A 24,588-nucleotide genomic window follows, 5' to 3' on the forward strand; every position below is an offset into this window, starting at 1 on the left:
GGATTTGTTTTGCTGAGATTGTAGCCTAATGAGGCATCGCGATCCCCATCGACACAGACTAAAATCCAATGCTACACCCCCACCCGGCCTTCTGGTCCACACTAAACATGCCCCGATGCAGATGTCTTCAGAATGAGTTACTCATTAGCTACAGGGTGCGATTCCAGCTGTCATCCACTTTTTTTTTCCTCCATTCATTACAAAGTAGAAATATGGGAATTATTAAAAATAATCAGAAAAACTGGCACTATGTTGAAAGTATGCTATTGCACATGTTTACCAAGGCTTAAAGAGCCACGTAAACAGTTTAATATCTCACTTAGGAGGAGGCCAACATAAAACCTACAGTGTTTAAAATCCAGTGTTTAAGTGTCTCTCGTGTCAACAGTTAATGCATTCATTTTCAAAATGATATATATCTTCAGCTCATTTGTGTCAGTCATGTTCATCTTTACTAAATCCCCCTCATCTGTGTCCATCAGACGCTTGATGGGAATCATCAGACTTCAGTCTCAGCGTGCACCGACTTGTCGTCTTAGTGACGCGCGCGGCTCAACTTTACTTGACCTGGTTACATCACTTCACTGCCTCTCATCTTACTGCATTTGTCATAATTACATTATCATAGGAGCATGTGCATGTGTGAGTGTAGGTGTGAGTGAAGAAGCTTCGTGTTCCCATTTTGAGCTCCACCACAGTGTTTTTTTAAATTATCATCTGGTACACTGTTCCAAAAAATAGTAATGTCAAAGTGTTTTACTGTGTATTTTACAGTTTTGTACTGTCTATCTAGAATATCATGAAATTTACATAAGTAGACTGTGATTTTACATGTCAAAGGTAAAATAACATAACATCACTGTAAATATAGTAAAACACAATTTACATATGCATATTTAGATTGTAAAAATACATTCAGAAATGTATCATAATTTGACAAATATTTGTCTGTTATGTGAGAGAATGATCTGTTAAATCCAAAAGTAATACTATGGAAAAATATATAAAATGATCAAAAATTAATGAGAATAATCAATAATTAAAGGAGTATTTGAATTATAATTGCACTGAAAATTTCATGTCATCTAGGTCTGATTCAATAATTCAGAGGCAACAAGTGAAAATATAATTAATAGGAATAAAAACTAAAAACATATAAAACATTGCACGGCCACGCTGTGCTAATTATATATTTCAAAAAATAAATGTAGAGGTAGGAATTGCAATTAATATAAATCTCAAAGTATTCACAACATTCCTGAACAGAAATAGGCCTCTGCACCTGGGGTGAGGGTGTGGCCATGAAAACAATGTGACATGCCATTGGATGTTGGGACACATAATAACATGATGCTAAGCATCGGCCAATGAATGTGAACTAACAACCACAAGGTCGTGGGTATGGCTGTACTGTAGGAAAAATCCTAATATAAAAGTATTTTACTGCATTTTACAGTTTTGTTCTGTTCTAGAATATCATTAAAGTTACATAAATAGACTGTGATTTCACATTTCAAATGTAAATTAACGTTAAATCACTGTAATGTAATACAACATAATTGTCATGATTATTAAATGTATCTGTCTGTACATATGCATATTTAGATTGTTAAAACACATTCACAAATGTATCATGATTTCACAAATATCTGTCCGTTATTTGAAAGATTGAACTGTTGAATTCAAATGTAATGCCATGGAAAAGTATATAACATGATCCCTATACGCTTGTGTTACATCACATAAGTATTATTATCATTGCTCTTTAGGGCGAATGTGGCTCAAGAGTTGGCAGTTCGCCTTGTGATTCGAAGGTTGCTGGTTCGAGCCCCGGCTCAGACACTCTCCGTATTGTGTCTGTGGCCAAGACTCTTCGCCTACTGGTGATGGTGCGATATGGCAGCCTCGCCTCTGTCACTCTGTCCCAGGGCATGCAATCCATTATTATTTAAACCAACTGTTAACTGTATATTTCTGTACATTTACGTATTATGATTCATATTGCCACATTCATTGACCTTGTTTATAGGTAATTTCATTGTTTGATCGCGTAAAAATGTTCCTAATTTAATGTCTAAAAGCACATGGAAAAGGCAGAATCCCATGTCAAATTAGCGCAACAAACTCTAAGTAGTTGAACAACGTCGAGCAGGAGCAATGATGATGAATATTGTAAAAGCTCAAAGATCTTTTCAAAATGTGCCTGAGCTGTAAAAGCAAGCAAACTGTTCCTGGCAGGTCACTGAGGGACAGCAACCCTCCCCGGCCTCCTCATTTACTAATGTTTATCTTCATACTTTTGGTCTACATGGATTTAGTGTGGCCAGGATAAAAAAGGAAAGGCTGCTTTAACCTGCTGCTGTTTTGAGAATGGCCGTTCTACCCCTCTTGGCTTGTTTTTTCCTCTGACACTCCTCATGTAAAGGTCACGTCTAATAACGGCCCCTCTGCTGCAATCCCGGGAGGTTCCTCCTCCTCCTCCGGCAGTCAGTGCCTGATTTCATGCGAAACACAACAAGGAACTGAGATCCTGACAAAATGTTCAGGGGGTTTTCTCAGTTTTCAGGTGAGTGGCTTTACGCAATGTAAACGCTCATTCCGACCGTTTTTAATATGACATGAAAACAGAAAACAGGGCTTGGAAAATTCATGATGTAATGATATTAATATGACGCCCTAGTGGTATTTGATCCAGCTGATATTAAGTTTTTCCATGGCTCATGCTCAATACGCTCTGTCTTCTTCTGGCCAGACAGGTCAGTAATGAGAAAAACTTGTTTTATTCTGAAAACATGGCTTTCTGAGGCTGGCTAGAAACCCACTTTATTTGGCTGTTATGACCAGATCCTAAGTGGGTCAGTCATACTAATGGGCCGCTCCATCGTTCTTCGTCTGGTAATTCAGAGCATTGATTGAACTCAGTCTCAACTTTCTCTTAACCTGTGCAGAGAGGCAGAAGACACGGTATCACTCAGGAGGAAAGAAAAAAACAGGAGGGGTGATCGAAGGGAAAGATGATGTTCTCACATGCCTGACTTGGTCTGTGAAAGGAACACGTAATTCCAAATATAGCGATGTGACCGGAGGACGTGGTATTTAGATCTTTGTACCGAGAAATATAAAAACCTGGAAGAATAAGACTTTTTTCCTTACAATACTAAATGCTATGTTTTTAAGATATCTATAATTTTTTCTATATATTCAAGAAAAGATGCTAAAGGCAACTTTAGATGTAGAAACAACATTTAGTTAAAAAGTGAAGGTGAAAAGCAATCTTCTCAGATGTTTGGAAAGAGACCTGAAAACAGGTGTGAAAATAAACTTCTACTTCTGAAGATCAGTGAAAACGCCTCAGCGGCAGATTCAAACAGCGGTGCTGTTTTATATACAGCGCTGTGAAAAAGTATTTGCCCCCTTTTCCGATGTCTTATTTTTCTGGACAAACGCTACCCAACCCTACACGGCCCTAACATAAGGAAGCACTGATGTGTATCAATCTCAAAGGGTTACAAAGACATTTCTCAGGCTTTAGGAATCCAGTGTACCACAGTGAGAGCCATTATCCACAAATGGAGAAAATCGGGAACAGTGGTGCGTCTTTTCAGGAGCGGCCTACCAAAATGACACTAACAACGCATCGATGACTCATCCAAGAGCTCACAACAACATCTAAAGAACTGCACGGCTCACTCGCCTCGGTTAAGGTCAGCGTTCATGACTGAACAATAAGGAAGAGACCGGGCAAAAATGGCATCTGTGGGAAAGTTCCAAGGAGAAAACCACTGCTGACCGAAAAGACACACAAAGGCTCATCTCACATTTGCCATAATATGACTTGATGACTTTTAGGAAAATATTCTGTGAACTGATGAGACAAAAGTCCTGCGACATCTCACATGAAGCCAAAATGGTAATTCATAAAAAAACAAACAAGAATGAGCCCACAAAATAATGAGCATCTTTCACTAATATCTGCATAGAAATATTCTTGAAATCTAGAGCCAATCTAGAGCCAATCTAGAGCCAATCTAGAGCCAATCTAGAGCCGATCTAGAGCCAAGCTGCTATTTATTTCATTCTAATTCTGAGCTTTTTGTTGCTTATGTTGTTTTGGAAATGTGTAGCTAATGATCAAAAGTAAACAGTAATAATAATCATTATTAATCGTCATTATTATTATTAGTAATAGTATTAGAATAGTAGTGTTCATGTTTATGCATTTGTGTTTTTGCTCACAGGATTTGTGCATATGCACTGTTTGTAAATGGTCCAACGTCCATGGATATGTGGGACTGGCCATTTTTCTCACCACTGTTTCCATATGGATTTGATCAATGTGATTCATGCTCTTTGTTTACAGATTGAAATGCAAGCAACTGCCAGAATTCATTTACACATGCACACCTGTAGCCTGTTAGTCAAAAGTCTGTTTTCAGTCTTTGGAAGCGTAACCAGGACTCAGCACACAAGACTACTGAGTTGACTTACGCAACTGCCGTCCCCTTTCGCAGTCCCGGTTCATGCTTTGTGTTTAGGCGTAATATAGTGTACGTCGCTCTTCCGATACCAATAATCTAGTTTTAATAATCAATGACTCTCAGGGGACGTGTGATGGATTGTAACGCCGTGTGAACGCAGGCTGTCGTTAACGATTCAAATTTACAACGCCAACCGGCGCTGTATTGTTTGTCCTTGCCACATTTCAGCACATCTATTTTGTATCGAATGCCATTCCTCATTCCTCGGTCAAACATGCTTCATGTGAGCGCACGTAATGTGCTCGTAAAAAGACGGATGCTGCGGCGCATGAGAAGCAGTAGATAATGGGCCTTTTTGGACTTGAGGGTATTTGTCACTTTTGTTTGTACACCAAATAGCAAAGTACATCAGCAAGGACAACTGTGGTTTACACGAACCAGTGGCAGGCAGCCAAGCAAAGACTAATAACAGAGACGGGAAGAAAAAGGAGCTACCTTACATCATTCATTGCGCCGAAGACCGACAGGAGAGTGATGTACAGTTTATGTGTCACAAAGGAGTCTTTAAAGGGCTCGAATTCCAGCTCAGTCTACTGCAATTGCTGCTTGAAGAGCATCGCTTCCCACCTTATTTGGCTATCTGTGCAGTTATTTTGTGTATGCATCTGACACTCGGCATAACATTCAGACAGAAGTCCTATTTTCTCTGCGTGAGAATAGCAGCCTGCTGTACTATAGCTCACGCAACAGGCTATATTCTGATTCTGTGATTTAATTTCAGACTAGTCAGTATATTTTCTTTGACAGTGTTCCCGCTTCCAGGAGGTGAACGCTTAGTTAGAAACATTCTAATTTGTTAGGAGTCCATTTCCAGCATCCTGAGGTCAATAGATACATGCTGCATGTACGCACGCATTATCCCCCCTCCCCTCCGCTTCTGTCTCTGACAGGGCTTTCGCTGCCTGAGCCAGATGGCATTTCTCAACACAAATGAAGCCCGCCGACGAAAGCACGGCCGCAACACGACAGACAGAAAATAGTGACGGTCCGAGCGCGCCGTCTCTGAATAAATCATGGGCTGCAGAACAAAAGCTTCCCGCTGCTTGATCAACAAAGCTCATTTAAATCTCTTTTTAATGCGCTAAGACCTGCAAAATGTATCAACCTGGCTGCGTTAAACTCAGCTTAACATTTACAACAACGGGGAACCTTGTCTGAAGGAGCTGTTAATTCCTCATTTATTCTGTGGAAAAGGACACTCTCTAAGGTGCAGTGAGTTAATCTCTATTAGCTGATGACGGTGTGGGTTTTTGCTTCCATTAATCCGACAAATTTCGTGACTACACACTAGCGGCGCAGGTAGTAACAGCCTTGCTTTCCCGCCCTCTTTTTCATCCTAAATGCTCCAAAGTGCCATAAAACAAAGGAAATACCTAAAGGGATTCGTTCCACTGCCGTCTCAAAACACGAAATTAGAAAGCTGAAGGCTTTCTAACCCTAACCTCTTTTAGCTGGGCTCTATTTGATACTAGCAGTGGTTCGGCTCCAAGGATAGCAGTGTTTGGTTGGTTGGTCCACCAGTTTGGACCAAGTACAGCTGAAACTGAGCCAAAGAGACCCAGGAACTGCACATCCTCTCTAAAATGTCATCGAGTCAGAAGGATGGGACTGACATCATGCTGTCAGTTAAATATCAACTGTCAGTTAAGTTGATCAAGTAATAAACAATGCTCTTTTAAAGTGCAATCTAAGTATATATATATATATATAATAATTAGAGGAGAAATTAGTTGTGATCAGACAACTAAAGATTCAGCACACGGACACAAAGACTGAAGATTTTCCTTCTATGCTTTTATGCATTTACTACGGCAGGAGTTGCAGTCTAGAATGAAATGTCTTGAAACCCGTCTGACGGATTCTCCTTTAGCTGGATCATAAGGTCGGATTATCTATACTTGACAAGCAGTTACATAACCAAAAACATACCGAACTTCATGCTAACATGTTGATTTAAGCACTTAGTAAACATTACACTAGCAGTCGTAGCAACGTTAGTGTTTAGCTTCCATCTGCATGCCGCCACCTTGTTATCTTATTGTATTCAATCACATAACCTCTGTAGGTTTGTGTTATTTCAAAAGAAATGAATACGACTTGAAACGCAGAGCCTTCCATTCTGCCGGCAGTCAGACGCATACAGGTGAAAGTTTTGCAGTAATGAGATTTATGGATTTGGCCTTCATCTCTTGAAAACCACGCTGTCTCATCAACTTTACCTTCTGTTTAATCAGCGCTTTTCTGACAAAGGTCATCAGGAGACATCCAAACTTGTACCACAAATATTTGCCCATTTGTGATCAGAAAGGCCTCATCCTAAACATTTTGCCTTGGTTTTTTGCGAGCGCAGCTATTAACCTTTTCAAAAATCGAATCTGGATCTGACAAACTGGGGCCTGGCATAATGCGCTTCATCCCTCAGTGTGGGTTAAGAAAACCAGAGCCTTTTATCAAGCAAGATGAAATTCAGAGATAGTGTGGTGAGACAGTTTGAGGTAAATCTGGGTCAGGTCCGGTCCGCCAGACGGTCAGTGCCTAATATTGAACGCGCCATCCTCTCTCTCTCTCTGTCTTGTGTTCATCCAGCAGATCTCCTCTCATATTGACCGCATGCATTACAGGGCTCGGGGAACATGGCTACAAAAGTCCCTCATTAGAAGTTTGGGTTTCTGTGAACATTATGGGAGGAGGTGGAGTATTGATCGCTGCAAGATAGCTAACTGGAAAACACTTCCCACCGGAGCCGGCTGAGGCTCATTTGGGAGGGATGCTGCTGGCAAGCTGGAGACTATTCCACATCTGGTTATTGGACCCGGGGCAGTAGTGAGTACAGTATGTTTCTTCTGCAATCAGGAGACACTGGGAAATCTATATGTGGTAATTACAAATTCATGCCACCACTGTGAAATTGAACACTTGGCATCATTATAAAGTAATGGGCACATTAGAGGGAAGTTTGCAGCAATGATTCCCTCTCGTATGAGAATCATCAGCAGCGATCCACACAAATGCAATATAATCCTGTCAAATTACTCAATGGGCGCTATAATGAGAATGCACCATTGGAATGTGGTTTTCTTCAAACAAAAAGCAAAATGGACTGTGGCTTAAAAACCAAAGCGCAGCACCCAGGATGGTTCGTTTGGTTCAAAGTAAATCATTTACTTTGTTTACCAAGCTCATTTGGAAACCATTACTTCAAGAAGGCTTTTCTTATTTCTAATACAATAGCCAATTTGTACATGAGAATGTAAAATGTGCTATGACTCACATCCATTCTCCCCATCTGTAATGCAATTACCTCACATGCTGTAACTCCCACTACGATTCCATAAATATTCATGCAAATCCAACAATTCATAGGAGGCACATATTCACTATCGAGTCTGAAGTGGCATGTGCTTTATGGCAAAAATATCCCTGACTCTGTATTTGATATAGGACATGAATAGCTGTGCTATTCCCACTGCTGACAGGGTAAGACAATAGATATAGGTCATGAAGAATGAGGTCCACTTAAAAAGTGCTCATCATATTGGAAGGCAGAGTCATTATTTTTCACAGTCAGTAATGGGCACACGCAGATGCCAAGATGAAAGGCCACTGTCTGCTTTTATAGTCATCTTTCAAAGCCCCTTTTTTACAAATGTTGTCCAGCCTATTTTACCATCGACAGCCTTTAATCAGCACATAAAGATCGTTCCTGACTCTGCCCTATGAAAGGCCCCATTGAAAGGAAACATTGTTTTTCATTCATCATTAAAGATATCGGTGCAGGCTTTGTTTTCCGAGCATCAAAGCATCCCAGATTCTTCTATTGCTCTTCGCAAGTAAATGCAGATAGTCTCAAATAAACAGACCCGCCCTTTTACAAAGTGTTTTAAATAACGATTCTCGCTGCACTACGGTTAAGATGTCACAACTCAATTACACTCAACAAAAATATAAACGCAACACCTTTGTTACTGCTCCCATTCCCCATGGGATGGACGTAGAGACCTAAAATTCATTCCAGATACACAATATAACCATCCCTCCCAAACAGTGGTCACAAATCAGTCCAAATGTGTGGTAGTGGGCACATCTGCCATATTGAGATAATCCATCCCACCTCACAGGTGTGCCACATCAGGATGCTGATCTGACATCATGAGTAGTGCACAGGTGTACCTCAGACTGCCCACAACAAAAGGCCACCCTGGAATGTGCAGTTTTTTGCGCTATTGGGGGTCTGGGGACCCAGAACCGGTCAGTATCTGGTGTGACCACCATTTGCCTCATGCGGTGCAACACATGGTCACATGGAGTCTATCAGATTGTCAATTGTGGCCTGTGGAATGTTGGTCCACTCCACTTCAATGGCTGTGCGAGGTTGTTGGATATTCGTGGGAACTGGTACACGCTGTCGTATACGCCGGTCAAGCACATCCCGAACATGCTCAATGGGTGACATGTCCGGTGAGTATGCTGGCCATGCAAGAACTGGGACATTCTCAGCTGCCATCTGCCCTGAACAATGTGAACCATGATTCATCCGTGAAGCGCACACCTCTCCAACGTGCCAGACGCCATCGAATGTGAGCATTTGCCCACACAAGTCTGTTACGGCGACGAGCTGGAGTCAGGTCAAGACCCCGATGAGGACGACGGGCATGCAGTTGAGCGTCCCTGAGACGGTTTCTGACAGTTTGTGCAGAAATTGTTTGGTTGTGCAAACCAATTGTTCCAGCAGCTGTCTGGGTGGCTGGTCTCAGACGATCTTGGAGGTGAACCTGCTGGATGTGGAGGTCCTGGGCTGGTGTGGTTACACGAGGTCTGCGGTTGTGAGGCCGGTTGGATGTGCTGCCATATTCTCTGAAACGCCTGTGGAGACGGCTTATGGTTGAGAAATGAACATTCAATGCACGGGCGACAGATCTGGTTGACATTCCTGCTGTCAGCATGCCAATTGCACGCTCCCTCATTGCTTGTGGCATCTGTGGCATTTTGCTGTGAGACAAAACTGCACATTCCAGGGTGGCCTTTTGTTGTGGGCAGTCTGAGGTACACCTGTGCACTACTCATGATGTCAGATCAGCATCCTGATGTGGCACACCTGTGAGGTGGGATGGATTATCTCAATATAGCAGATGTGCCCACTACCACACATTTGGACTGATTTGTGACCACTGTTTGGGAGGGATGGTTATATTGTGTATCTGGAATGAATTTTAGGTCTCTACGTCCATCCCATGGGGAATGGGAGCAGTAACAAAGGTGTTGCGTTTATATTTTTGTTGAGTGTATGAGTCCAACTTAACATGGCGAAGCTGTGATTTTTCTCCATGCAGCGCACTTCAAAGGGTTCTCGCGTTTCACCCTGTATGTTAAAACGTTTATCACCGAACGGTGTGTACAGAGTCTTGAGACAATCCCCTTAATAATTACAGCCCTTCCCACCTCTTACTTTAGCTATTGGTCCTTAGTGTCCTCTGCAACGCTGAATAGGAATTTGGGCCCACTCATCTGGAAATGAGGAAGGAGGGAGGTGACTGGACGGTATTTGTTCTGGCCATGCTCGATGAAGCTGCTAATTGTCCTTGGCCATGTAATGCAAACCTACAAGTCCTACCCTTTTTTTTTCTTTCTCCAGTATCACTAGCGTGCAGCCTCTTTATTCTCACAACCCATTTTCACAGTATGAAGCCACTGAAGAAAAGAGCCAAAGAGCAATTGGGTTTTTGTGCCTGACCTGAAAAATTAATGCGTCACTATTAGCAGTAATACGCAGTCAAAGCACCTCATTTTGCTCTTGACTATTTATTTAGCCAGAGTGATCTGAAGATTTTACTTAAACAGTACCGGTATAAAGGAAATTGCGAATAGTAAACTTAGTAAGTTTATAAAAAGTGTTTGTTGTTGCTTTTAAAGGCAATGAAGGAACTCTGTAGAGTGACGTAGCCGCTAGGCTGCTACAGGTAGGTAGCATGACATCTGCTACAATGTAACGCTGTCAGTGACATTCACTGTTTTTGAACTTTGATCCATACTGCTGACTAAAACAAGGATCTCTGCTTGTTACTATGATAAACTATCATCTTTTATATTTCTTGTCAATGTAATACTTAATGACTGGAATAACCCATTACTTATAGCTCAGTCACACAAGAGTAAAAAACAGGATGACAAACTTCCAGTAACTAGGTAAAATGCACGGTTACCCAGTGATTATGTAGGGTTTTTATTTTGCCCCCACAGACCAAATGCAAGTAGCTGCAGTGACTACCTGGTTTCCCAGAGGTTGAGCGTGCAACATCCTCAAACTTTGGCTGACAGCTTTCAATAAAGGCAATTAAAGGCAAATCAAATTACACAGTTTGTGGGAGGCAACCTGTCTCCAAACGATTGCAGTCTGACTTGGACTGATTGCAACAACTCTCAGAAAGACTGGCAAAGCTTTGCAAATAATTGGCATTGAATTTTTAAACAGAGACAGACACATTTCATCTCAAATGGTTGCCAGGTGTTTGCATTAACAGGTCTTAATTTATCTACATGAAAATGCTCTATGATAAGACTATCAATGCTGCTTTTTTTTTTTTTTAGCAGTGTCTTTGAAAAATGCAGAATTTGACACCCCTGGCATGTAGACGGGCTCACATAGCAGACCAGTCTACTGAATCCAGACGTAGCAGACTGAGAAACCATCCATCAAACTCCCAGTGAGACAGTGAACAAGCTCAAACTGTCAGGGTAACAGAGAATTACTGGGAATACTGAATTTCAAAATGTAATTGTGAAAAAGCAATGTCACACTCTGTCAATGGTATATGCCTAGCTGAAAATAACCGTTGGAAACATTTCCTATGTCTGATTTTTTTTAGCATTTCGAGTCCTATCTTAATCTTTAGCTTGATATTGTTGCTGCTTGGTTTCAAGATACCTGCAGAACATTTTGGATGCAGCAGACGATTAATGTCTATATGGGTTGCCACTTAGCACGATGTACACTAATGCATGGCATAAAGCAAAAGTATAAGTCTGATGGAATCACAGGCACCCTTCATTTTTCAGCCTAATGGCTGTAGCATTAACAGCTGCTAGTCGCTGTCTTATAGTCATTTATTACCACCCATGTTATTCTAGTCTGCCATTTTACTACCATAGCGCTATAAATCAGGGGGCAAGAAGGGGGCCAGCACCCCCATTTGTGCCTGTTTCTGGAGAGAAATATGGAGCAGTGTGAAGGCTGAGAACCGAGGTGGATAAAGCGTCTAAAACGTAGCGTTTAAAAGCAGCGTTTAAAAGTCAATCATAGCTTCTCTTCTGGCTTCGGGTCAAATACTTTCATTGCACAACCGGCCTGTTTTGAATTACTCTGCTGTGATAGCGCTTACATCACTTCTATGATGCTGCATGATCAGTCATGTTGGCTGCTTGGCTGTTGATAGATTTAATATGTGTGTTGCTTTTTTTAACTGAGAGCAGTGTTGGCATAAAAAGGGGTGTGGTGTGTTTAAAAAAACACACCAAAAGAACAAAAGTAGAAACGTAGCTTTTCTGGTTTTGGTTTATGTAAACACTGGAGGGAGATGTATGAATGTTTCGGCCACAGCAGCACAGGCTGATATATCCCTGCTCGGCCTGTTGGCTCCCGTGTGGCATGGCAGCACACCGCATTTAATTTACTAGTGGCTCGACTAAATGTATCGGGGGAGGCTCTCCATAATTCATGAAGGAAGAGAAAGAAAGGGAGAAAAAAAACGTGATGAATCTGCGGTTGCTATTCGTGCATCCGCCCCCCTCTCCTGTACTTTCAGTTGAATGTTAATGGGCAGAGACAAAAGACAAAAAAAGGGATGAACACTGGAAACAGAGATAGAGATCTCAGGTTAAAACAGGGTAAAATGTGGGATTGCGTTTGTGTGTATATTTGTGCATATTTCCAAGCAGGAAGAAAACTCTTTGTAGACTTTGCATTAATCATTGCCAGTTTTGTCCTGGACCATATTCTTATCTCCATAATTAAGTAATTAACAGTTATTGGTGCCATTCGACCCGTGCTCGGACAGGCCACAGCAGGAAAACAATGCTAAATCAGTCAACCGTTACAGGATTTTGGAAAACAGCTGCATGGTAATCAGAGATTAAAGGTAACGAGTGAAGAAACAGATATTGGCTTGTGCAAAAAGCCAGGATGAAACGTTCTCACACTCAGGCATGCATACACATGCGCACGCTCTAACAAACACTACACTTACACTAACTAAGAGATGAAAAATGACCACGGGCGTTTTCACACACTCGACGTGCCGGCACATGCGCTTACGCACCAATTCACCCACTGATGCAAACCTGACCTGTAAATCAACACGTGACAGGATGGAATTTATCACAGATATTTGCACTTTTCGGTTCCTCATGGGAATCTGCACAAACACCATCGTGCAATCGTGATGTATAGCAGGGTTTCACCTAGCGCTCATGTCAAAGGTAGACTCAGGCGATGAGAAAATCAAAGTCTTAACGCAGAGCTGAAATTGATATTCAGTTTTCCTAAGAGATCAGCTTGTTTAGACTTGCGTTCTTGTTTCAAATTCTTTTTTCTCCCGTGGTGATTGTGACCCTTATTTTAGCAGTCTGTCCGCTGGGTGAATCGTTGGCTCACACTAACAATGCCAGTACTTGTCATTTGATGGATGCAATATTAATCTTCCACCTGAATTTGCAGAGTCTGCTGAGGCGGTCAGAAGCCTTCCGATTTCTGTTTGTAGTCCGAGCAGTGTTGACCAGTCATGTTTTAGGTGGCTTTAGCTTCATATTGGAACAGTCCCTCTGAAGCCCAAAAGAGGCAATGCATTTGAAATCGTACAGCTAAAGGCTAGATGGCTCTGATGATGATATTTAATTTGCTTTACAAGTAGTGGGGTTTTAAAAAAATCAATACTTGGAATCTAAAAATGTAAAAATCAGTCGTTTACAACAGTATCGATACCAACAGAGCCATCTTTGCTGCTTATAACTGACGCACAAGTTCCGTAAAGCTCTTGTTTCAACAACACTGAATTAGTAAGCAGTTAGCATAAATGCTAACCTGGCCAGCGCAAAAGTTAACGTTAGCCTTTTAACTATTAGCAATTAGCAACAACAATGTTAGCCACTTGCTGTCATTAACCTAGCAGCTAGCAGCAGTTATTGGAGGCTGAACGGGTCACAGATGGAATATTGAGCTGTCACAGAGAGGATTACGGACACATGAAAAACCAGGCGGGTTGCTGGCTGGACAAAATGACCAAATTTAACTTTTCTGTTTTTAAACAATAATTTATGAAAATGTGTCTCTGTTGTTGTTGTAGCCAGCTGTGAGGTTCTAAAACATAATTTACTTTCATGATCTGTAAGAAAATAATAATTTATATGACAAACCTTTTTTATTTTGTTAAATCTAACTAATAATTGGGTAAAATAGTTGAAAATTAGTTCTGTTATTGCAGGATGGGGTTGAAATCCTCTCATTTTCCTGGGCATCGGTAGCAAATTTGAAATTCTAGTACCTTCAAACCCTAACAAGCAGTCAAAGTTGTCACTTCTGTAACTCACATGCTGTACATTTCCCTCTTACACTCTTCGGCCTATTCTAACTAGGAGTAAACATGTACATAGGGTGTGCTAAAACAACAAGTAGGACTACTTCACCATAACTGAACCAACAAAAGGGCACCTAGCAGTCAGTCAGTCACTGTCGTGGGAAAGATCCTCACGTTCTGACGATTAGTCCACAATAATATTGTTTTACCTTCATTTAAATAATGAGGAAATATATGAGTTCTGTGTTTTACTGGTCTTTGTATACAAGTCACCTAAAAGGTTTGACCTTCCCTTTGCGCCGCTTCTATAAACAGTGACGTCTAGGAAAAAAAAAATCAAATAGTTTCCATGTAAGGCTCCGTTCACCTGATGGCATCTCAGTTTATCGCGATTTATTGGTTGTGATCTTACACACGTCTATAAAAGTTAACAAGCTCGCTGTTAAACCCAGGTTGGACATTTATATGGGCTTTCTGCCTCTGTATTGCGCAGAGAGAGAGGACAGAGGGCATTTGTTGAAAGCCCCGCTGATCTATCGGTCATCCTCGGACTTCAATGAATACATCTTTTCTTTGATCTGCTAAAGTTGTTTATAATGATTCTTTATTAGTGGGACAGTCATTACCTTTTCCCACGGGAGTGATGCATCCCCACCTTTTAACACACACACACACACACACACACGCACGCACGCACGCACGCACGCACGCACGCACGCACGCACGCACGCACGCACGCACACACACACACATGGACTATTTATTCCCATCCACAGCAGAATGTCCAGCAGATTAAAAAGAGAAAGGGGACATTTCTCAGAGAGCCCATACATCAATCCTCTGTGGTGCCACTGTAAAGGCTGGGGTGCTCTGCTGCTGCTTTATGTCATGTAACTCTTCTTCTTTTTTCTTAAAGGAAGAGATAGAGGAGCCTTTCATTGCTGTTGCTGTTGGAGATAGTTAATCTGGGGCCTGTAATAGACTCGTTTCAACTCTACAACATAGCAGAGCATGTCCCTCTGATTTGAAGGCCTTGTTCCAATCTGGCTCCAATCAGCGCGTTGAGTTTCTGAGACTGCTGCTGATTTTCTCGCCTAAGATGAGTGATCGCTGGGAGACAGTCGGACATGCGATGCCAAGCCCTCTACTCCCACCCGGCTCCTCGCAATCACATGTTTTGAAAAATCACACAATCTTAACGCTGAAATGACCAACTGTGTGTATTTGTGTGCGTGAGTGTCCTGCCAAGGCGCCGCGGTAAACCAAAATGCTCTGGCTGGCCTCCAGTTTGGGAGCTCTTTAACGCTCCATCTGCAGGGGAGCGCGCAGGTTGCACGGCACACCTCGGCACGCACACTTTCACATGCATTCCAAGTGCTGCGCTGTGATACTATGCTGTTTGCGTTTGATGTGGGAGACTGAAGAATTATTTTGTAACGTGGCACAAAGCAAAGCCACAGTGGGGGGAACAACCTGCTGCTTCGATTGAAGCGCGCTCGTCGGTGGCGACCTACCGGATCAAAACAACCACGCAGCAAACCCCTGTGGCTTGCACACCTTTGTCACTTCCTTTAGAAGATGCAACGTTTAGAATTTAAAAAGGGACGAGGAAGAGGTTATTACTTTGTCAGAGGATTTTTCCAGATGACAAAAGATGACAAATTCTCCCCTCACCGTGACAGCCGGCGAACGAGCGCTAGAGACGGTAACCTTGGTGGTTGGTGATGCGCTGACCTGGGTCACTTTGCCTGATGTATGATGCAGCATCATGGGGCACACAGCACATTTATTAGGCGGTGTAATGATAAAAAGATAGCGGAGGGGAATGGATGACGGTCGAATTGGAGCCCACACATGGAGACGAGGCCGCTGCTCGCAGTCTCCTGGCGGTAATATCATAAAGCAGGCGAGAGAAGACGCTCCTCAGGAATACAAATGCTGCCTTTAAGTTGGAAACGTGTGGTCTGAGATGTGCCACCATATTGGAGGTGGAGGGGGGGAGATTTAGCTCTTTAGCCGATTAATCTTTGTCATCATCTCAGCATTGTGGAGAAGCAATTTAGATGGTAAATACAGTTTGTGTTCCATATATCATCTGTTTGGGTGCCAAAGTTTAGGCGCAAATTTAGGGGCTAAGCAGGATTTATGCTAAATAAATGGTCTCATGTGTCATGAGATTTTTTATTTATTTACTTTTTATGTCTTTTGTGGCAACAAGAAGGAAATTTTGCCACTGCACATTTGAATTTCATCACCTATGGAAATAATATGGCTTGTGGGGCAAAATGTCAATATTGTCCACAGGAGGAGAAACGTATTCCACTGTATAACAATATCAACATGTAGCAGAAAAAAATGATAGATGCTCCTTTAAAATTAATGTTAAAACTTGGGGGTTGGAAGCACGTTAGGCGGTTGAGTTATGAAACGCCCTCTTCTGCTGGAGTTGGCTGTCAGACCGAAAAACAGCGCTGCCACACCCACTCTATGGGTTGGTGTATTTGGACGCCACCATGCTGGTTTATATCCAAGTTATGCATTGCAGTGAGCTGTTTTGACTTAGAAAAGGAAAAGGGAAAAAAGAATACCAACAGTTTCAGGTTAAAATAAAAAAGTACTTTTTAAGTTTAAGTTAACTTACATCTTGCTTATTGTCTGTGTAAGTTAAATAAGGTTGTTTTTTAGGGAGAAATTGTTTTGCTTTGCTTTTAAGGAGACAGATGTTATGCATTGTCTTTTCTTTTTTCATACAGTAAGTGTCAGAATGATTCCCAGGAGTTTCAAAGTGGTCAGTTTTTAATCTTGCTAAGCTTTCGTGAGTCACCCCATGTTTAAATCTGCCTGCAAACGTATAATTTATCCATGAAAAATAGCATTTTTTGCAACAAGAAGCTGTTTAAAATAAAAAATTTAAAAAATGAACATAATTAAAAGACCAAAATAGTTTATAGCAATATCATAGTTCCTGTTTATCCAGTTTCATATTCATCACAATAAGTCAAGCAGTCCTCTAAAATAGCAATGACTGGTAACAAATGTAACCGTTTCTCATAATTACCAGGCTTTTTATTATTTCGTTTGTAAATGCAGCACATTTTGGCTCACTCAAGGCCACAAATGCAAGCTGAGCCACTGCAGCCTATTAATATGACAACAAAAATATGGTTATTAAAAAACTGGAATTGTATTGAAACTTTTTGGGCCAGATGGAAGATACCTGTAAAGTGTAACTTTACCAGTTATGTTGCTTTCCTCCAGAGCAGCTCTGCCTCTGCCAAGTGTTTGCATAACCAAACCTCAGCCTGCATGTGTCCACGATGCCTATTAGACTTTCAACATATGTCATAAACACCCTCACAGAATCAAACTGGGAGCATTTTTCTCTGTGCTGCTCTACTCCGTCTGGCTCTCCTCACGTCTTACTTTTAATGAGCAAAATATTTTTGGAGTCCGTCCAAGACTTTTGCTGCTCCCCGGCAGACCTATAGAATAAGATTATCTGCCCAGTAGCTGCTGAAAACTGTGGGAAAGAGAGAGAAAAGTGTGTATGGAAATTACACAACAGTCGCACCGCTCCCTTGACTGTAATGTATGAGATCTACTGCCTTAATATCTCTGTTTGAAGGCATAAAGTCTGTCTCTTTATAAGTCCCGAGAAAACTCCAGCGCGCCCGCTCCTCTCCACTGGCCCGGTGACAGAAGTGGCTTGATATGGAACGCATGTTTCATATTCAGTAGTCAATGGGGTGAGTAGTGAATTATGCTACAGTCTGCCAGCAAAGCATACAGATTGTCCCCTCTGTGTGCATAACAAATGCAAAACAATTTTACATACGGTATTCAGATGACATCTGGAGCTAATGGAAAAGATATAAAACACAGCTTCACCCTGAGTGATGGAATTTTAAATTGTATTCTACACATGAATGCCTCCCAGTGTGACCGTCGGATAGTCCTTCATGGCGACGAGGATTTTTGCAGCAAAGCCACGAGAGAAATGGGAAATGGAAGATGCAGAAATGAAGTTCCTTTGTGTTGTTTTCTTTCTGCGTGCACGTCTGCCAAAGGATTCCCTAGGAGGGTGATGTCACCCCGACGTTGCGCACGTTGACCTTACATCCTCGTAGCCGAGTGAAACCCATGTGAGCAAACTGGAAGCAGCTCAGCCTCGGATAATTGACAGAGGAGCGGCTTTGAAATGCTGATTAAGCACAACCTGCCCCGTAGCCTCCCAGACTGATGGCTCCTCATGTGGAGGATGGGGGCTTCTGACACAGGGAGAAATCCTTAAAGAGGAGCTCTCAGTGATGGAGTTACAGCATCAGAATTCAGGGCTGCTTCTCCAGAGATGCTCATGTAAAAACGGACGGGGGTGTGTGGGTATGAACAGCATTCATTAGGGCGTCAGAGCTTCATTAAAACCTCCTTTTCTGGGTTAATATTTCCTGGGTAGCTGCATGCGAATTCTGTCACATCGCCTCTGCTTCTTCGCCACTTCACTAGTGCTATCTGAGCCGCCTTACAGTGGGAGATAACGCCACTTGTCGAGATTAGGATCACATTTGGAATTAAAATTTCAAGGCTCATTAATTTTTAAATCCGCCTTTCCACGCCTGCGTATGTTAACACGGTTTGTATCATTTACAAATTTCATACTTTTTTCTCTCTTTAACATAACTTTAACAACATGGACATACGTTTTTAGGCGTGCTTCCAGGGAATGTGGTAATGATCCAATTAAGCAGCAATGAGAGTTACATCTTTAATAGCTGGATGTAAAAAAATCAGAGCAGAAACTTGTCTCCTCCTGCCAATAACCACGGCAAGGTCAAAGCCGTGGAGGTCATTTGTCTCCCTCCCACCTGATGAGAAATATTGACCAAGAAGCTGTGAAGAACCAGGAAAGTGCCGTAGCGCAACTTTTTCATTCTGACATATAAGCGAGGCAGAACAGTGAGTGTGGATTAAAAGACTTGACACGGAGGAGAGAGCTATCACTCAGGATGAAGGATTGAGGGGTTACGCTGGGGCCATTTGCGCTCAACCTTTTTTTCCGGGTATATAGTCAGTGGCAACAGACTGGAAACCCATAGGTCGAGTTCTGCCGACAGAAGCGATGGCTTACCCTCGTCTCGTCTCGCTCGGGAACCGGTCAAATTTGTCCCCTGGGAGTGGAAAGACCTTCTAACATAACTCAGCCCTTTGACCTTTCAACCCCAACGAGGCCTTTTGCCAACTGTGATGGATGGCTTTTTGTGCAAGTCTCATGATTTATAGAGAGCTGCAAACATCTTTTTCCCCCTCCGCCCGCTCTCTTCCTCAGCTTCGTGCCGATTTTTGATTAAATCAGGTCTCCCAGCTCACATGTTCATCTTTTCTTATCAATTAGCATCTCACCAGAAGATCCTGTGACACTATGTGAGGCGGACTAATGCAGGGTTACAGATGGATATGGTAATCGTGACAGAAGCTCCCTCTCTCTCTCTGACGTCTCTTCACTGGGGTAATTTTTCACTTTTTTAATATCCATGTGCCAGAATGTGTGCTTAATGGCTTCCTGGGGGCTATAGGCTCAAATGCATTTCGTGTCAAAGTGCTGTTTCCTAAGTGTTCTGGGAAACTCCCATGGTGAGGAAACCTTTCCATTAGAGCTATGAGAGGCTCCATATCAGTCTTAGTTTTGACCCAAACCCAGAACTCTGATTCTATAACGCTGGTCGTGTCTACTCAGAAACTTTAATAATGAATCTATAACCAATATGCAGTTATGGGGATTGCCTTAACTGGAATTGTATCTTTAGGCACTTTGTTATTAGCAGCCTGTCATATAAAAGTGATCATTTGTTCCTATTTCTTTAGTTTAGAATGAAAAATGCCAAAGATAACACAGTTTGACTTACACAAAATATTATTATTGCACCAAAGAGCTATTAGCTGAAAACTTTGTTGGCATGGTGTGCAGTGGATCATTACAGAATTACAGTACAAAAGAAGAAGTGGGGGGCCTAAAAACTTTCTGTGACAGATGAGCGATATCTGAAAGTCATATCTGTAAAAAGTCCAGCAAAGACCTGACACAGGACTTGAGAGACGCATCTGGCCCTTCGGTGGATCCACCTACTGTTTACTGAAGCCTCATCAGAAATGGCCTCAGTTCAAGGGTGGCTGTCAACAGACATTCCTAAAGAAGGAGCACATTGAGAAAAAGCTGAGATATGCCAAATTACACAAGAACTGGACTGAAAGTCAGTGTAGTTCTGCTCAGTTTGGGATTGCATTACAGCCAGTGGTATGGGCATCTTTTCAAAATGATGGAATTAAGAAAGGAGAAAAATATTATCACCATGCAGTGGCATCTTGATTGGCACCTATGTTTTTTTTCAGCATGATAATGAGTCCGAACACACAGATATAGATTGGCCTCCCCAACGGGACTGTGCCTATGGGGGCATCAAGATTCCTGTTTATTGTATGAAATGTCCTTCAAGAAGTCTGGAGAAGTATTCCTAAGACCACTGAAGGAAACGCAATGAAAGCCTTAGGACGTTCAGGCTGTATTGAACTAAAGGTGGTCAGACCAAATACTGACTTTAAGAACTGCACAAACGCAGTTTCAAGTTTTTCCATTTTCCCAGCAAAGTATGAATAAATGAAGGGTGGCTCAAGACTTTTGCACAGCACCGTGTTTCTGTCTTGTCATAAAGTTGGAAGCAACATATGAAAAAATCATTCATATGTGCACAAAGTGTGCTGGTGTTCCAAGACATCCTAGTGGACATATTTTCCATCCATTCTCTTCCACGTCTCCTTTTTCAGGGTCATGGAGGGCCGGAGCCTATCCCAGCTATCTTAGGGTAGGAGGCAAGGTACACCCTGGACAGGTCAGCAATCTGTTTCTGGGCTAACACATAGACACAGACAACCATTTGCACTTACATTCACACCTATGGGCAATTTAGAATTTCCAATTAACCTATCCCCACTAACTGCATGTCTTTGGACTGTGGGAGGAACCCACTCACACACGGGGAGAACATGCAAACTCCACACAGGAAGACCTCAGCCTGATGGTGGAATTGAGCTCAGGAAAAAAAAATCTACAGTAGGAAAATTTAACAAAGCTTATTTATTCAAATCACAAAAATGTGATTCAATAGCCCACGAAAAATTAGGTAATCAGAGTATGCATACATCAAGATTATTAAAAAGAAAAATAATTATACAACTGTTTAAATAATGTGCACCACAGCTCAGTATTCAACACATGATTAAAATTAATACCAAGTGCCATTTCCCTGCAGAGGAAGTTGTTTTGTCCTGTTACCTGTAACTGAGCGCTGCGTTTTTATCTTGTGGTTTTATCTTGTGTCAGAATGGAGACGAGTCAGAGCAAAGCCATGCAGCACAATCTGCTTGTATCGGTGACAATGCGTACACAGGAAACACAGGAAATCTCAAGACCTTAAACTCGGAGGCCTTTTATTTAGCGTGCTAATCACGCCTCATCTCTTTCATGTCACACGCTCATCATTTTGTACATCAGAGTCAGGCCATATAAGTTTCTCTACCTTTTCTTTCTTTTGATCTTGCACTCGCGAACAGGGTGTTAAATGTTAAGTGTGGCACTAGGGCCAAATTTAAACCAGAGAACTTTTTCATGTTCAATTTAGTTCTCTGAAAGTCACCGTCCGGAAATATGTTCAGCAAACGCTGACTTCTTCCACATCTGTCTCTGCACGAGTATCTAATCATTTAATCATTTGTGGTCATACCTCAAACAGGAACTACTCGAAGGCTCATGCAGAGCACCTCGCGGAGCAGATTTTTACAAAATGTGGTCGAAAATGAGACGACGCCAGCGCTGCAGCTAACGGGCCGTCTCTGCAGCAGCGTCACACTTCCTGTTTATTGTTTGTAGATGATTATTGTTGCCTGGCAATGCAGTCCAAGAATTTATGAAGACGTATGCACTTGTGCCGAATCTGTATCTGTCTGATAAGTGCAGATTTAACGATTACGGTGATGGATTAAAATACCAGCAAATGCACTCTAACTACTTTTCCAACTAAACATGTCACTCTGTAATCTGTATTTGTTGGATATCTGCAGTATCAGTGAATCCTGCCAAACTACAGTTCAGTCCTTGCACTCTCAAAGCAGCCAGATGATCTGCAGCGAGGCCTGTTGGTAAAAAAAGATGAAGGGTGTTGAGAGTGTTGCTCTTCTGGATTACTTTTGACACTCGCGCTCTCTCGCTACTTTTTTGTTGTTGCTGGGGCTCATCTTTGTGTCCTCACTGTCAGCCGAGCTCCATCCACATACAATGATCTGCAAAGAAGCATGATTTTTTTTTTTTTAAATGGCTGAAAGCTGAAAATGGAATGTGAGCAAGCTGAAACTGGATGGAGGCTTTAATAATGTTAGCTCTACTCTTCTCCACGCTGTTGCATCTACACCCCGGGCGCTTTACCTGAGAAATTCATGCTTCAGGTCCTCGTCATTCGCGCAGACAATCACAGCTAACCCATGTGATACATAGGCCGAGTGGAAAATCACAGACAGCCAGAGTATATGGGGTAAACTGGGCCAATCTGTTACATAATAGGCCGACAGGTTAGAACAGTGCAAGCAGCTCCCAGTGCAGATAAGTGACCCAGAAATATCAGCTGCAGGTTTATGGCACATATATATTACATATAGTTCTCACTTTCACAGCGGCTGGCTGGTTCCCTGCGCTCACGACTGCATGTAATGTTCAAGCCAAGAATTAAAAACATCTTCATGTCAGGTACAGAGTAACACGTTTTTCCAAATCATACATCTTGTTCTGGTGTTTTGGCTTAAATAAATATACCGAAAATTTTACTGTCTATAAGGTTGCTTTAATAAGCTTTTTTTTTCACACCTACTTGTGTACACAAGCTGTGTGAATATATTGAAAACATTTTTTTGATATTTGAGATGAATAATGAGTGCTTACCTTAAAATCCTTAAAAATAAATTGTGTCACAATAACTTTGGACCTGCTGTGCAGACACTAAGCTCACCAACTAAGCAGCACAGAAAGAAGAGGAACAAAAAGGAAAGTTCATTCTGAAAGGAGAGTTTACAATAAATTCATTCAATTCAGTTTTATTTATATAGCACCAAATCATAGCAACAGTCACCTCAAGGCTACCCTACAGTGATACAGAGAAAACCCCAACAATCAGATGACCCCCTTTGACCACGCACTTGGTGACAGCAGGAAGGAAGAACTCCCTCTTAACAGGAAGAAACCTCCAGCAGAACCATACCATGACAAGCAAGCCAGAGTTTAATAGCAACTAATGATTAGATGCAGAGTGGTGGATAAACACAGGGCGGGAAAAGAACTGAGTGAAGTTGCAGCAGACTACTTACTGCTCTATAAAGTGTAAAAAGAAAAAAGCCCATGCACACATTTACCATGAGACAAGCTATGATTTCAAAGGATGGAATTTGCATCATTATTCTGATGATTGAATACACACAGCAGCAGTGATTTGGGCTAATACACTGGAAGCAGAAGCTTCAGCAGAAGCCTGCAGCTACAGCTCAGCACGCTAGGTTTCTTGGAGCCTAAAAGCACAGCAAAGACAAGTTTCATAACAGGAGGGCTGACTGTGTGGTGCTGCATGATCAAAGGTTTCTTATTGATTTATTTACTGAAAAATAAAGCTCTTAAATTCAGGCTTGTGAAGCAAGTTGGCTGTGTGGTAGCCTTCCTTCAGAGATGTAATAAGTATGAAATGTCTTTTTGAAATATTTAAACTTTGGTGCAAGTCAAACGATTAAATATGACATGAGTTTGATTAAATGAAAGCTTCAGACGTACCTGGTAAGCATCAAGATGCAAGCACAGTCACGGAGGCATCAAATGATGCTGTTCAGTAAAATCACTGTGTTCAATTTTCACTTATGCAGTAGCGAATACAATGAAAAATATCACTGGCACCTTTGCACATTAAGGTCAAGACCTACAGTAACAGTGCTGGAGAAAGAAACTCAGCAGCTGCTTTTGAGCAGCACTTGGCGAGAGTGGGAAGAATAAAAAAATGCTTTTCATTGGATGAAGCTTGCAGTAGAACCAAGCTGAGACAGGGCAGCCCTCTGCTTTGACCTACTGGGGTGAGAGATGAGCAGTGAGAAACAGCAAACCGCATAACAAGCGCTCGACAGATTGCGAGGCCAGAAACAGCAGATCCTTAAAAAAAGCCTGAAATTTATAAGGAAATTAAAATATCTTGCCATTGTTTACCGGGCTACAAGAAAGCACCAGTAACAAAAACCATGTTCATTCACGTTTCTATACAATCAGCAGCTCCACGTGGGTGGATTTAACCCCCCACCCAGCCAGCAAATGTAGAGTGACAGCAACGTGCCCATCCCCTCCGAGCTTCAATCGACCACAGGCACGAGAATTTTGAGGGATATGTGTGTTTTTATTGGGAGAGATGTAAAAG

Source organism: Aulonocara sp. 'chitande type north' Nkhata Bay, linkage group LG9 (assembly GCF_057382095.1).
Source record: "Aulonocara sp. 'chitande type north' Nkhata Bay isolate Kocher_YH1m ecotype deep benthic linkage group LG9, A_spYH_male_GT1.1, whole genome shotgun sequence".
In the NCBI taxonomy this organism is placed as follows: domain Eukaryota; kingdom Metazoa; phylum Chordata; class Actinopteri; order Cichliformes; family Cichlidae; genus Aulonocara; species Aulonocara sp. 'chitande type north' Nkhata Bay.